This window comes from Xyrauchen texanus, unplaced genomic scaffold (genome assembly GCF_025860055.1).
Source record: "Xyrauchen texanus isolate HMW12.3.18 unplaced genomic scaffold, RBS_HiC_50CHRs HiC_scaffold_61, whole genome shotgun sequence".
NCBI lineage: Eukaryota > Metazoa > Chordata > Actinopteri > Cypriniformes > Catostomidae > Xyrauchen > Xyrauchen texanus.
Genome location: NW_026266588.1, coordinates 1 through 15,000, shown reverse-complemented (window position 1 = coordinate 15,000; position 15,000 = coordinate 1). Strand labels below are relative to the sequence as shown.

Genomic DNA, 15,000 nt, shown 5'->3' with positions numbered 1-15,000 from the left:
ACATGGATCTTATCTTTGGACACACATTAAGGCAAACCAAACTTTTACTATAAACACGCTGTGAAAGGACGCTGAACGTGCTGAACTGGTGAGTGAAATCTGAAATATTACCAGGCAGTGGCTAAGGGCAGACATTTAAGTTGCATATACGAGTTCTATACTGTAAAGTGCCGCAAACCGAGTAAATGATCGGATTTGTGATTTTTAGAACCACGACCAATATAATTAAATAAATATAGCTAAACGCGTGACAGAGGACCAGCACGTCCGCAAAAGAATGAGTGTGTTTACATGCACATTTTAACCAGTTATGCTCAAAAAGCACCAACGTGTGTGGTCACAATAAATGGCGTTCCTTTATCGAGGTCATACAACAGGGTAATAAAACACCGGGAAGATTTTGTCCATTACACCAATTGCTATAAAACGTTAAATGCTACCGACCGCAGTAAAAGTTTGCGGTTCAATATGCAGACTTTGTTAGCCTGTAAATCAACTTACCTCTGTCTGTGGATTTTCAGATTCCTCACAAAATTGGACGTTGTCGACTGAGGTGTCTGTAATTTTGTAACCACAGGTTCTACATGTCGCAATCCTTTTGTTGCCTTTAACGCTGTATTCAATATATCCCAATTATATCACCTTTGGTATAATTTTTGCTGTGTCCTAGTCCTTAAATGCGGCCGCGGTCTTCAAACTTGGTCCAGCTTTCGTGGAAGCTGATTGGTTGAATATGGAGCGTTGAAATGCAGATTTGAAAATCAAATGAATCGTCTATTTGGGAAATTAATCGTTGATTTACTGCACATTTTTTAATTATACAACTCTTATCTTTGGTTTTAAAAAGTATAAGTATTTCCAAGTCAGACGGCTGAAGTCCAAGTCAAGTTGCAATCATTGCTGTCAAAGTCTAAGTCGAGTCGCAAGTCTTTTTAATTCTATCGAGTCGAGTCGCAAGTCATCAAATTAGTGACTCGAGTCCGAGTCAAGTCCAAGTCAAGTCCAAGTCACGCGACTCGAGTCCACACCTCTGCCAACTTGATGAAGCCGGATAACCGTTGCATTTTAGAAATGAGTTCACAAGTGAAGGGATGATGAATTTTATTGTGACAAGAGGAGCTTTAAAAACAATATAATAACAATAAATAGCGATACGTGAAATGGCTGAGGCTCCAGTGAGTTAAAATTGTAACTTTGTGGTTTTGCGACGGGTTTTCACACTTCAAAGCCTTTTTTAAGACCAACTGAAGAAAACTCAAGGAATCGATTGAAGGGAACAATCCACCAGCGGGCTCTCGAATTGTAAACGTCTAGGGAGCGCACAAAGATTTACATTTGTAACGACCCTTCAAAGTTTAAAAATGCAACTTAAAGGCTTGAATCCCTCTGCTCCCAACCACCAGCACGTGGTAATAGCTTGGCCCTCGCCGCTGGGCGGCAGTCCATACAATGTCAGTCTATAGAAAAATGTTTGTCTGTGGGTGGCTGCTGTTCTGAAGGTGCTGGCGGTGTGGGCCTGGGGGTTGCCGAGAAGACCAGCATTGGCCCCGTGACTCTGGGAGGTACGCTCGCGGAGATACGGGGCTTCGCTATGGCCCGCATTATATATGGTGCGTGCTGTAGCGGAATTTGACAGCGTGGTTGGTTTCCCGCTGGCGTCCCGGTGGCGCCCGGGGACCGTGCTAGGAGCGCGTTTGGGGGCGTTTGGAGTCGATCGGCGTAGGTTTGAGTGGAGTGTTTCGGGGCCCGTGGCAGCCCTCGGTCAGGCCAGAGCAGGACAGAGGATAGAAACCACCGATGGCAAACACGCCATCTTCTTTAACTTTGGTTCCGTTGGTCCGATTTTTTTTTAAACGTTGTATACGTGTTCTATATGTGATCCTCTAGCTGTCTGATTGGCTTTGTCCTCGATCGGTCTTAAGAGTTTTGATTTAGACTCAAATACAGACTTCTCCTACGGTCTAACTTGCTCTATATTGTGTAAATGTTGTGTCTTTTTGATCAGTGTGACTTGCATTTAGTTTGGAAATGTGTCATGTTCAGAAGTTGGTTAAGTTTACAGTTAAAGATGAATAAAGTGATGCAATCTTAATTTGCGTAAGCATGGTGCCTTGATGATACATTTGACTTTTATTAGCTTAGAAGTTGGTTATGTTAAGAAGTTAGGTTAGGTTATGGGATATAGGGATGAAAACCACCCATTTTGTGATGCACCGACAGGTAGCCATGCGGTCAGACACAGTCTGTGAGTGAGCTCGATCAGGTAAAGTGACTCCCTGACATGCTAGCGGCAGCTCTTTTGTGACCTCAGCGGTGCCAAGCAGAAATTGACATTTACATTTATGCATTTGGCAGACGCTTTTATCCAAAGCGACTTACAGTGCACTTATTACAGGGACAATTCCCCGGAGCAACTTGGATTAAGTGTCTTGCTCAAGGACACAATGGTAGTGGCTGTGGGGATCGAACCAGCAACCTTCTGATTACCAGTGATGTGCTTTAGTCCACTACACCACCACCACCACTCCATATTAAGCATGCCGCCTATATTAAGCATAAATGTAATAAAACGGTTCCACTGGGGCGGGACACACAAAAGTGTAATATGTTTCTCGTGGAAAGACCCCGATAGCGTGTGCAAAGTTTGGGAACGATCGCTCGTTCAGTAGCCAACACGGCGGCCTAAAACGTGCTCCTTTCACAGAGGCTTTATATTGGCCCGACCATATTAAGCATATTTATACGGTAATAATAGGGGTTCCCCTGGGGCGGACACACAAAAGTGTAATATGTTTCTCGTGGAAAGACCCCGATAGCGTGTGCAAAGTTTGGGAACGATCGCTCGCTCAGTAGCCAACACGCCGCCTAAAACGTACTCCTTTCACAGAGGCTTTATATAGGCTCGACTATATTAAGCATATTTTGACTGTAATAAAACGGGTTCCCATGGGGCTGGGCACACAAAAGTGTAATATGTTTCTCGTGGGAAGACCCCGATTGTGTGTGCAAAGTTTGGGAACGATCGCTCGTTCAGTAGCCAACGCGGCGGCCTTAAATGTAATCATTTAACAGAGGCTTAATAGAATCAGACTATATTAAGCATATTATTACTGTAATAAAATGTGTTCCCCTGGGCCTGGGCACACAAAAGTGTAATATGTTTCTCGTGGAAAGACCCCGATTGTGTGTGCAAAGTTTGGGAACGATCGCTCGTTCAGTAGCCAACACAGCGGCCTAAAACGTACTCCTTGGCCCTTTATTGTTTCCCCCACTGGTATACAATGTGAGTCTATGGAAAAGTGCTCACAAATGATAAAGAGTTTTTTACATCTGAGATGTACTGTTGCAGAAATGATTTTTAATGTCATTCTAAATTTTGCAAGCACAGTATTAAAGTGAATAATTCAGGTGGAATTATACAATAACACGAGAAAATTGTATTGATGGACTTATAAGGATAATAACAAGAAAACTATAATACTACTAATAATAACATTAATAATAGTAATAATTCATTTAATTTATGAAGTGCTTTTCTAGACACGGATGAGAGACCGCAAAGGCTGTCCATTTAACTGGCCATATATTTATTTATAAAATCTGCATGTTTAAAAACACGTGGACGCCCCTAAAGGTTCAGCATTGAAACTGTCTGTGATTCTCTGTTAAAATATCCACTTTTTAGCAGTTTTGCACAGTGCAGTTTTCAATATGTCCACTATTCAATTCAATACAATTCAAAGGGTCTTTATTGGCATGAATATAAACGATACAGTATTGCCAAAGCAGAGGCTGTGTAAAAAGAACTACACCTTAATCTATAATTACATTTAGTTTAACAAATATAAAAATAACTAATCAAAATAAATTCACTATGTGTATATGTGTGTATATATTTGTATCTGCAAGTCGTAAATCTATCTTTCTATCTACCTAAATATCTGTCTGTCTGTCTTATCTATCTATCTATCTGTCTGTCTGTCTGTCTGTCTGTCTGTCTGTCTGTCTGTCTGTCTGTCTTATCTATCTATCTATCTATCTATCTATCTATCTATCTATCTATCTATCTATCTATCTATCTATCTATCTATCTATCTATCTATCTATCTATATATCTGTCTGTCTGTCTCTTTGTCTGTCTATCTATCTATCTATCTGTCTGTCTGTCTGTCTGTCTGTCTGTCTCTTTGTCTGTCTATCTATCTATCTGTCTGTCTGTCTGTCTGTCTGTCTGTCTGTCTGTCTGTCTCTTTGTCTGTCTATCTATCTATCTGTCTGTCTGTCTGTCTGTCTGTCTGTCTGTCTGTCTCTTTGTCTGTCTATCTATCTATCTATCTATCTATCTATCTATCTATCTGTCTGTCTGTCTGTCTGTCTGTCTCTTTGTCTGTCTATCTATCTATCTATCTGTCTGTCTGTCTGTCTGTCTCTTTGTCTGTCTATCTATCTATCTGTCTGTCTGTCTGTCTGTCTCTTTGTCTGTCTATCTATCTATCTATCTATCTATCTATCTATCTATCTATCTATCTATCTATCTATCTATCTATCTATCTATCTATCTATCTATCTATCTATCTATCTATCTATCTATCAGCTATGCTGATGACACGTAACTCTACTTGTCTTTCCAGCCCAACGACACCACAGTGACTGCTCGAATCGCTGCCTGTCTGGCAGACATCTCAGCCTGGATGAAGGAACACCACATTCAACTCAACTCAGCCAAGACCGAACTCCTTGTCTTTCCAGCCAACCCTGCTGTTGAACACAACATCACCGTGCAGCTGGGTCCAACTACAGTTTCACCTTCCAAAACGGTCAGAAATCTAGGGGTAACCATTGATGATGAGCTAAATTTCACTGACCACATTTCAAAGACTGCAAGATCATGTAGATTTACACTCGACAATATCAGGAAGATAAGATCCTTCCTCTCTGTACATGCCACACAACTGCTCGTTCAGTCGCCTTGTCATAACTAGACTGGACTACTGTAACGCTCTCATTGCAGGCCTTCCTGCATGTGCTATTAGACCTCTCCAAATGATCCAGAATGCAGCAGCACTTCTGGTCTTTAATGAACCTAAGAGAGCACATGTTACACCACTTTTTGTCTCTCTCCACTCTCTGTCTATCTATCTATTCACTGTCTGTCTCTTTGTCTATCTATCTGTCTGTCTGTCTATCTGTCTGTCTATGTATGTATTTATGTAAGTATGTATCCTATCTATCTATCTATCTATCTATCTATCTATCTATCTATCTATCTATCTATCTATCTATCTATCTATCTATCTATCTATCTGTCTATCTGTCTATCTTTCTGTTTATCTATATGTCTATCTATATGTCTGTCTTTTCTTTCTATCTATCTGTCTGTCAGTCTGTCTTTGTGTCTGTCTGTCTTATCTATCTATCTGTCTGTCTGTCTATCTGTCTTTTCTATCTATCTCTGTCTGTTTGTCTATCTGTCTGTCTATGTATGTATTCTATCTATCTGTCTGTCTGTCTGTCTGTCTGTCTGTCTGTCTGTCTGTCTATCTATATGTCTGTCTTTTCTTTCTATCTATCTGTCTTATCTATCTATCTATCTGTCTGTCTGTCTGTCTGTCTATATGTCTGTCTGTCTGTCTATCTATATGTCTGTCTTTTCTTTCTATCTATCTGTCTTATCTATCTATCTATCTGTCTGTCTGTCTGTCTGTCTGTCTGTCTTTTCTATCTATCTCTGTCTGTTTGTCTATCTGTCTGTCTATGTATGTATTCTATCTATCTATCTGTCTGTCTGTCTGTCTGTCTGTCTGTCTGTCTATCTATATGTCTGTCTTTTCTTTCTATCTATCTGTCTTATCTATCTATCTATCTGTCTGTCTGTCTGTCTGTCTGTCTGTCTATCTATATGTCTGTCTTTTCTTTCTATCTATCTGTCTTATCTATCTATCTGTCTGTCTGTCTGTCTGTCTGTCTGTCTGTCTCTTTGTCTGTCTATCTATCTATCTATCTATCTATCTATCTATCTATCTATCTATCTATCTATCTATCTATCTATCTATCTATCTATCTATCAGCTATGCTGATGACACGCAACTCTACTTGTCTTTCCAGCCCAACGACACCACAGTGACTGCTCGAATCGCTGCCTGTCTGGCAGACATCTCAGCCTGGATGAAGGAACACCACATTCAACTCAACTCAGCCAAGACCGAACTCCTTGTCTTTCCAGCCAACCCTGCTGTTGAACACAACATCACCGTGCAGCTGGGTCCAACTACAGTTTCACCTTCCAAAACGGTCAGAAATCTAGGGGTAACCATTGATGATGAGCTAAATTTCACTGACCACATTTCAAAGACTGCAAGATCATGTAGATTTACACTCGACAATATCAGGAAGATAAGATCCTTCCTCTCTGTACATGCCACACAACTGCTCGTTCAGTCGCCTTGTCATAACTAGACTGGACTACTGTAACGCTCTCATTGCAGGCCTTCCTGCATGTGCTATTAGACCTCTCCAAATGATCCAGAATGCAGCAGCACTTCTGGTCTTTAATGAACCTAAGAGAGCACATGTTACACCACTTTTTGTCTCTCTCCGCTCTCTGTCTATCTATCTATTCACTGTCTGTCTCTTTGTCTATCTATCTGTCTGTCTGTCTATCTGTCTGTCTATGTATGTATGTATGTATGTATGTATGCCTATCTATCTATCTATCTATCTATCTATCTATCTATCTATCTATCTATCTATCTATCTATCTATCTATCTATCTATCTGTCTATCTTTCTGTTTATCTATATGTCTATCTATATGTCTATCTATATGTCTGTCTTTTCTTTCTATCTATCTGTCTTATCTATCTGTCTGTCAGTCTGTCTTTGTGTCTGTCTGTCTTATCTATCTATCTGTCTGTCTATCTGTCTTTTCTATCTATCTCTGTCTGTTTGTCTATCTGTCTGTCTATGTATGTATTCTATCTGTCTGTCTGTCTGTCTGTCTGTCTGTCTGTCTGTCTATCTATATGTCTGTCTTTTCTTTCTATCTATCTGTCTATCTATCTATCTATCTATCTATCTATCTATCTATCTATCTATCTATCTATCTATCTATCTATCTATCTATCATCTGATCGCGGCTGCATTTCTCTTCTAGTAGTTTTAGATCTAAGTGCTGCATTCGACACGATAGATCACGTACATTCTCTTGAATAGGCTGGAGAATTATGTTGGAATTTGTGGAGTTGCATTAGCATGGTTTAGGTCATATTTAGCAGACCACTACCACTTTGTCTATGTAAATGAGGAATCGTCAAACCAAACAAAAGTTAAATATGGAGTGCCACAGGGATCAGTTTTAGGGCTTCTGCTTTTCTCCATGTATATGCTTCCCCTGGGAGATATTATCAGGAATCGTGGAATATGTTTCCACTGCTATGCTGACGATACACAACTTTATATTTCTTCAAAACTTGATGAGATTTCACAATTCTCAAAATTAGCAGAGTGTATCAATTAAATAAAAGATTGGATGGCCAGAAATTTCCTTCTACTCAATTCTGACAAAACAGAGGTTCTAATTATTGGACCAAAAACCTCTAAAAATAAGCCGCTAAAATATAATTTGACTCTAGATGGATGTTCTGTTACATCATCTTCAACAGTGAAAAACTTAGGTGTTATGTTTGATACAATCTGTCCTTTGAAAATCAAATTACAGATGTTTGTAGCACAGCATTCTTCCGCCTCAGAAATAGTGCTAAATGAAGGCATATGCTCTCTGTTGCTGATGCCGAAAAACTAATTCATGCGCTCATGACCTAAAGACTAGATTATTGTAATGCATTACTGGGAGGATGTCCAGCAAGATCAATAAATAAACTTCAATTGGTTCAAAATGCATCAGCATTTTAAAATTCTGTTAACTACATACAAAGCTTTGAATGGTCTAGCTCCGCAGTACTTAAATGATCTTCTGTCACGCTATATTCCATCACGTTCATTACGATCGCAAAATTCTGGCCTGTTAATAGTTCCTAGAATATCAAAATCCACAAAAGGAGGTAGATCCTTTTCATATTTGGCTCCTAAACTATGGAATAGTCTCCCAAACACTGTTCGAGATGCAGACACACCCTCTCAGTTTAAGTCTAGACTAACGACTCATCTATTTAGCCAGACATACACCTAATTTATCCTCCAACCCACAATTAGGCTGCTTTAGTTGGGTCTCCCGGAACCAGAAACAGTGATCATGATCTCTAACTCTGCAATACATTTTATGGCATCTATGCTTACATCTTTTTATTTGTTTCCTTGTCTCAACCTCGGACTCCTATCCTGAGGTCACCAGAACCGGCTGGATCCAGCACCATTCCTGCTTCGTGTTGGACTCCACTGCTTCATGTCGCTGAATGATGATGACTAAATGCAGCCGGTGCCAGCCAAACATCACTTCGGTCTATTATGATGGACTTCAGAGGATGAACTGATACCAACTCCAACCTGCATCACCTCGGTCTATTGATGGACTACGATCTTGAAATGGAATGCATAGACTAGCTATTGCCAACAAAAGCCTTCATCAGCCAATTAACAAGGACAATTGCATCTATGTGAACTTCTGCAATTAATCTAGATGGACTTCAAAGCCTGTGGTCATTAATCTTACAGTTCAAACACAATCAATGTTTAAACAATGACCCTTAACCCTTACTTAGTTTAATAATTTTAAACCATGATTTTAACTATACACAAGTAATATTTACATTATATTCATGATGTTAGCCAGAGGGAACTGGCCCCCACAGTAAGTCTGGTTTCTCCCAAGGTTATTTTTCTCCATTAATCCACATCTTATGGAGTTTTGTGTTCCTTGCCACAGTCGCCTACAGCTTGCTCACTGGGGTTATTAATACAATTATTATTTAATTATTTTTAAACACGATTAAGAATCGTATTTTATCTAATTGCACAATGATGATTCATCGACATTACAGTTTTATCGTCTGTTAATGCTGATCTTCTGTAAAGCTGCTTTGAAACGATGTGTGTTGTGAAAGGCGCTATACTGAATAAAATTGACTTGACTATCTGTCTGTCTGTCTCTCTGTCTATCTATCAGTCTGTCTGTCTGTCTGTCTGTGTCTGGTTTTGTGTGTCTCTATGTAACTAATTAACTAACTAACTAATAAAGCTTTTAAATAATGTTTAAACTTTTTTATCATTATTATTATTATTTCACAATATTTCTTTTACTTGTATGTGAGGAGTATTTTTGAGTCCAGTTAATTTGATCAAAGATATGTTTCCAAAAATGAAATAAATGAAAAACAAATAACAGAAGGATATTTTGTAGAAAACAAAATGTTTTGAAAATAAACTGCTTCAAATATTGCATAGGTTTAAATTTGTAAGTAGTAAAGTGTAATTCTCCATCAGTCCACTAGGGTTAGCCCCAGTCCGCTGGGGTTAGTTGGGGTTAAATCACTAGTTGACCCTAACCCCTAGCCCTCTGGGGTTAAAAAGTCTGTAGGTATAGAGGTAAAAACGACTTCCACCCTCATTATGTCCACCCTCATTTGCATATCGAATCTGATTGGCTGGATTGTTTCACAGATAAATCTTTAGGACGGTCGGTCCGATTTTGCCAAGCTTGGTGTCATCGAATTCAGAATTCCGTCTGCATTCATGTGACGAGGAGAGATGAACAGAAGAAGAGAGCAATGGAAATGTAGCGCTGAAAAGGTAGAAGAGTCTTTTGCACGTAGGTTGTGAGTGGTTTAAAAATGTCACATGCACGCCTTTAAGATTTGCATGAATACGACTGTAATGGAGACGTGGTAATGAACGCATTTTTCACAAGAACGCTGAAATGTTTTTGTAGGAATTGTTGGGTGGGATAAACTCAATCCTTTATTATTATTATCATTTCATGAAACTTATCGGGGCATGCTTGTGAGGAGGAGATTATTGTGTTGCGAGCAGAGCAGACTTGAGTCCAGTAAATATAGCCTATTAAAGAAATTGTTCCAAAAACAAATGCATCAGAAAATAACCGAAGGACTTGAAAAACTTTTAAGAATAAAAACGGCATCGAATCTTGCCACGATAATGAGATGACACACTTGTTAGGGGCGTTTTGCCCTTTGAAATGAAATCTGCGAAATCCAATAAAGCCCATTCACGGTTCACTCGCTGAGTCATCGACTACAATAACAACACATCAATTCAGATTTCCTTAAAGATAACTTTTTTTTTTTTTATTTAATTTATTTTTTATTAATAATCATGCCAAGGTCTTACATTAAATTGTGTCCAAAATTGCAGAACATGAATAGCCAAAAAATAATAATAAATAATAAAAATAATATAAGGTTGAACAATGAAAGCATTTTTTGACTTTTCAATGATTTTTTGTTTTTTATGCCCGTCAAAGACATAATATAGAAGTTACAGTCAACCAGAAAAAGTGACTTGACATTGCAACTCTCCACGTGTCCAACTTGCAGAGGTGGGACCAAGTCATTGTTTTCCAAGTCACAAGTAAGTCTCAAGTCATTGCATTAAAGTCCCGAGTGAAGTCCCAAGTCAAGGCAGTCAAGTCCCAAGTCAAGGCAGTCAAGTCCCAAGTCAAGGCAGTCAAGTCCCAAGTCAAGTCCAAGTCAATTTACAAATCGTCAACTTTTAGCTTCAAGTCTTAAAGAAGTCATTAGTGCGCTTTGCCCAAATTAGTGTCAGAGTATTAATTACTATAGTAAATGTATACTAATTTTATCTAGAAGTTTCTAATTTAAAATCTAATTTTATCTTTCTTTTTTTTTTATCGATATCTACCCGTAAAGACCAAAGAGGGTAATAAAGATGATACATGGATCTTATCTTTGGACACACATTAAGGCAAACCAAACTTTTACTATAAACACGCTGTGAAAGGACGCTGAACGTGCTGAACTGGTGAGTGAAATCTGAAATATTACCAGGCAGTGGCTAAGGGCAGACATTTAAGTTGCATATACGAGTTATATACTGTAAAGGGCCGCAAACCGAGTAAATGATCGGATTTGTGATTTTTCGAACCACAACCAGATTTTACAGGGACAATTCCCCGAGCAACTTGGATTAAGTGTCTTGCTCAAGGACACAATGGTGGTGGCTATGGGGATCGGACCAGTGACCTTCTGATTACAAGTGATGTGCTTTAGTCCACTACGCCACCACCACTCCATATTAAGCATGCCGCCTATATTAAGCATATTTTGACTGTAATAAAACGGGTTCCCATGGGGCTGGGCACACAAAAGTGTAATATGTTTCTCGTGGGAAGACCCCGATTGTGTGTGCAAAGTTTGGGAATGATCGCTCGTTCAGTAGCCAACGCGGCGCCTTAAATGTAATCATTTAACAGAGGCTTAATAGAATCAGACTATATTAAGCATATTATTACTGTAATAAAACGGGTTCCCATGGGCCTGGGCACACAAAAGTGTAATATGTTTCTCGTGGAAAGACCCCGATTGTGTGTGCAAAGTTTGGGAACGATCGCTCGTTCAGTAGCCAACACAGCGGCCTAAAACGTACTCCTTGGCCCTTTATTGTTTTCCCCCACTGGTATACAATGTGAGTCTATGGAAAAGTGCTCACAAATGATAAAGAGTTTTTTACATCTGAGATGTACTGTTGCAGAAATGATTTTTAATGTCATTCTAAATTTTGCAAGCACAGTATTAAAGTGAATAATTCAGGTGGAATTATACAATAACACGAGAAAATTGTATTGATGGACTTATAAGGATAATAACAAGAAAACTATAATACTACTAATAATAACATTAATAATAGTAATAATTCATTTAATTTATGAAGTGCTTTTCTAGACACGGATGAGAGACCGCAAAGGCTGTCCATTTAACTGGCCATATAGATATTTATAAAATCTGCATGTTTAAAAACACGTGGACGCCCCTAAAGGTTCAGCATTGAAACTGTCTGTGATTCTCTGTTAAAATATCCACTTTTTAGCAGTTTTGCACAGTGCAGTTTTCAATATGTCCACTATTCAATTCAATACATCAAAGGGTCTTTATTGGCATGAATATAAACGATACAGTATTGCCAAAGCAGAGGCTGTGTAAAAAAGAACTACACCTTAATCTATAATTACATTTAGTTTAACAAATATAAAAATAACTAATCAAAATAAATTCACTATGTGTATATGTGTGTATATATTTGTATCTGCAAGTCGTAAATCTATCTTTCTATCTACCTAAATATCTCTCTGTCTGTCTGTCTCTTTGTCTGTCTTATCTATCTATCTATCTATCTATCTATCTATCTGTCTGTCTGTCTGTCTGTCTGTCTATCTATCTATCTATCTATCTATCTGTCTGTCTGTCTGTCTGTCTGTCTGTCTCTTTGTCTGTCTATCTACCTATCTGTCTGTCTGTCTGTCTGTCTGTCTGTCTGTCTGTCTCTTTGTCTGTCTATCTACCTATCTGTCTGTCTGTCTGTCTGTCTGTCTCTTTGTCTGTCTGTCTCTTTGTCTGTCTATCTGTCTGTCTGTCTGTCTGTCTGTCTGTCTGTCTGTCTATCTATCTATCTATCTATCTATCTGTCTGTCTGTCTGTCTATCTGTCTGTTGTCTGTCTATCTATCTATCTATCTGTCTGTTGTTAGGGTTAGGGTTAGGGTTAGGTTAGGGTTAGGGGTTAGGGTTAGGGTTAGGGTATAGAGGTAAAAACGACTTCCACCCTCATTATGTCCACCCTCATTTGCATATCGAATCTGATTGGCTGGATTGTTTCACAGATAAATCTTTAGGACGGTCGGTCCGATTTTGCTAAGCTTGGTGTCATCGAATTCAGAATTCGCCTGCATTCATGTGACGAGGAGAGATGAACAGAAGAAGAGAGCAATGGAAATGTAGGCTGAAAAGGTAGAAGAGTCTTTTGCACGTAGGTTGTGAGTGGTTTAAAAATGTCACATGCACGCCTTTAAGATTTGCATGAATACGACTGTAATGGAGACGTGGTAATGAACGCATTTTTCACAAGAACGCTGAAATGTTTTTGTAGGAATTGTTGGGTGGGATAAACTCAATCCTTTATTATTATTATCATTTCATGAAACTTATCGGGCATGCTTGTGAGGAGGAGATTATTGTGTTGTGAGCAGAGCAGACTTGAGTCCAGTAAATATAGCCTATTAAAGAAATTGTTCCAAAAACAAATGCATCAGAAAATAACCGAAGGACTTGAAAAACTTTTAAGAATAAAAACGGCATCGAATCTTGCCACTGATAATGAGATGACACACTTGTTAGGGGCGTTTTGCCCTTTGAAATGAAATCTGCGAAATCCAATAAAGCCCATTCACGGTTCACTCGCTGAGTCATCGACTACAATAACAACACATCAATTCAGATTTCCTTAAAGATAACTTTTTTTTTTTTTATTTAATTTATTTTTATTAATAATCATGCCAAGGTCTTACATTAAATTGTGTCCAAAATTGCAGAACATGAACAGCCAAAAAATAATAATAAATAATAAAAATAATATAAGGTTGAACAATGAAAGCATTTTTTGACTTTTCAATGATTTTTTGTTTTTTATGCCCGTCAAAGACATAATATAGAAGTTACAGTCAACCAGAAAAAGTGACTTGACATTGCAACTCTCCACGTGTCCAACTTGCAGAGGTGGGACCAAGTCATTGTTTTCCAAGTCACAAGTAAGTCTCAAGTCATTGCATTAAAGTCCCGAGTGAAGTCCCAAGTCAAGGCAGGCAAGTCCCAAGTCAAGGCAGGCAAGTCCCAAGTCAAGTCCAAGTCAATTTACAAATCGTCAACTTTTAGCTTCAAGTCTTAAAGAAGTCATTAGTGCGCTTTGCCCAAATTAGTGTCAGAGTATTAATTACTATAGTAAATGTATACTAATTTTATCTAGAAGTTTCTAATTTAAAATCTAATTTTATCTTTCTTTTTTTTTATCGATATCTACCCGTAAAGACCAAAGAGGGTAATAAAGATGATACATGGATCTTATCTTTGGACACACATTAAGGCAAACCAAACTTTTACTATAAACACGCTGTGAAAGGACGCTGAACGTGCTGAACTGGTGAGTGAAATCTGAAATATTACCAGGCAGTGGCTAAGGGCAGACATTTAAGTTGCATATACGAAGTTCTATACTGTAAAGTGCCGCAAACCGAGTAAATGATCGGATTTGTGATTTTTAGAACCACGCACCAATATAATTAAATAAATATAGCTAAACGCGTGACAGAGGACCAGCACGCCCGCAAAAGAATGAGTGTGTTTACATGCACATTTTAACCAGTTATGCTCAAAAAGCACCAACGTGTGTGGTCACAATAAATGGCGTTCCTTTATCGAGGTCATACAACAGGGTAATAAAACACCGGAAGATTTTGTCCATTACACCAATTGCTATAAAACGTTAAATGCTACCAATCGCAGTAAAAGTTTGCGGTTCAATATGCAGACTTTGTTAGCCTGTAAATCAACTTACCTCTGTCTGTGGATTTTCAGATTCCTCACAAAATTGGACGCTGTCGACGAGGTGTCTGTAATTTTGTAACCACAGGTTCTACATGTCGCAATCCTTTTGTTGCCTTTAACGCTGTATTCAATATATCCCAATTATATCACCTTTGGTATAATTTTTGCTGTGTCCTAGTCCTTAAATGCACGCCATGGTCTTCAAACTTGGTCCAGCTTTCGTGGAAGCTGATTGGTTGAATATGGAGCGTTGAAATGCAGATTTGAAAATCAAATGAATCGCCTATTTGGGAAATTAATCGCTGATTTACTGCACATTTTTAATTATACAACTCTTATCTTTGGTTTTAAAAAGTATAAGTATTTCCAAGTCAGACGGCTGAAGTCCAAGTCAAGTTGCAATCATTGCTGTCAAAGTCTAAGTCGAGTCGCAAGTCTTTTTAATTCTATCGAAGTCGAGTCGCAAGTCATCAAATT

General features: G+C 38.6%; 1 long non-coding RNA gene across 2 annotated transcripts in view; it reads left to right on the top strand.

Annotated features, from left to right (window-relative positions):
• The window catches only part of LOC127642423 (uncharacterized), a 16,380-nt gene extending 10,137 nt beyond the window's left edge, over positions 1–6,243 (top strand). The window contains exon 3 of one of the 2 annotated variants that reach the window (XR_007970364.1): positions 6,106–6,243. This is a non-coding gene — a long non-coding RNA (uncharacterized LOC127642423). Of the gene's footprint in view, positions 1–4,631; positions 4,702–6,105 lie in introns of those variants that run through there. The other variant, XR_007970365.1, reaches the window with a different exon arrangement.
• Positions 6,244–15,000: the final 8,757 nt, after the last annotated feature.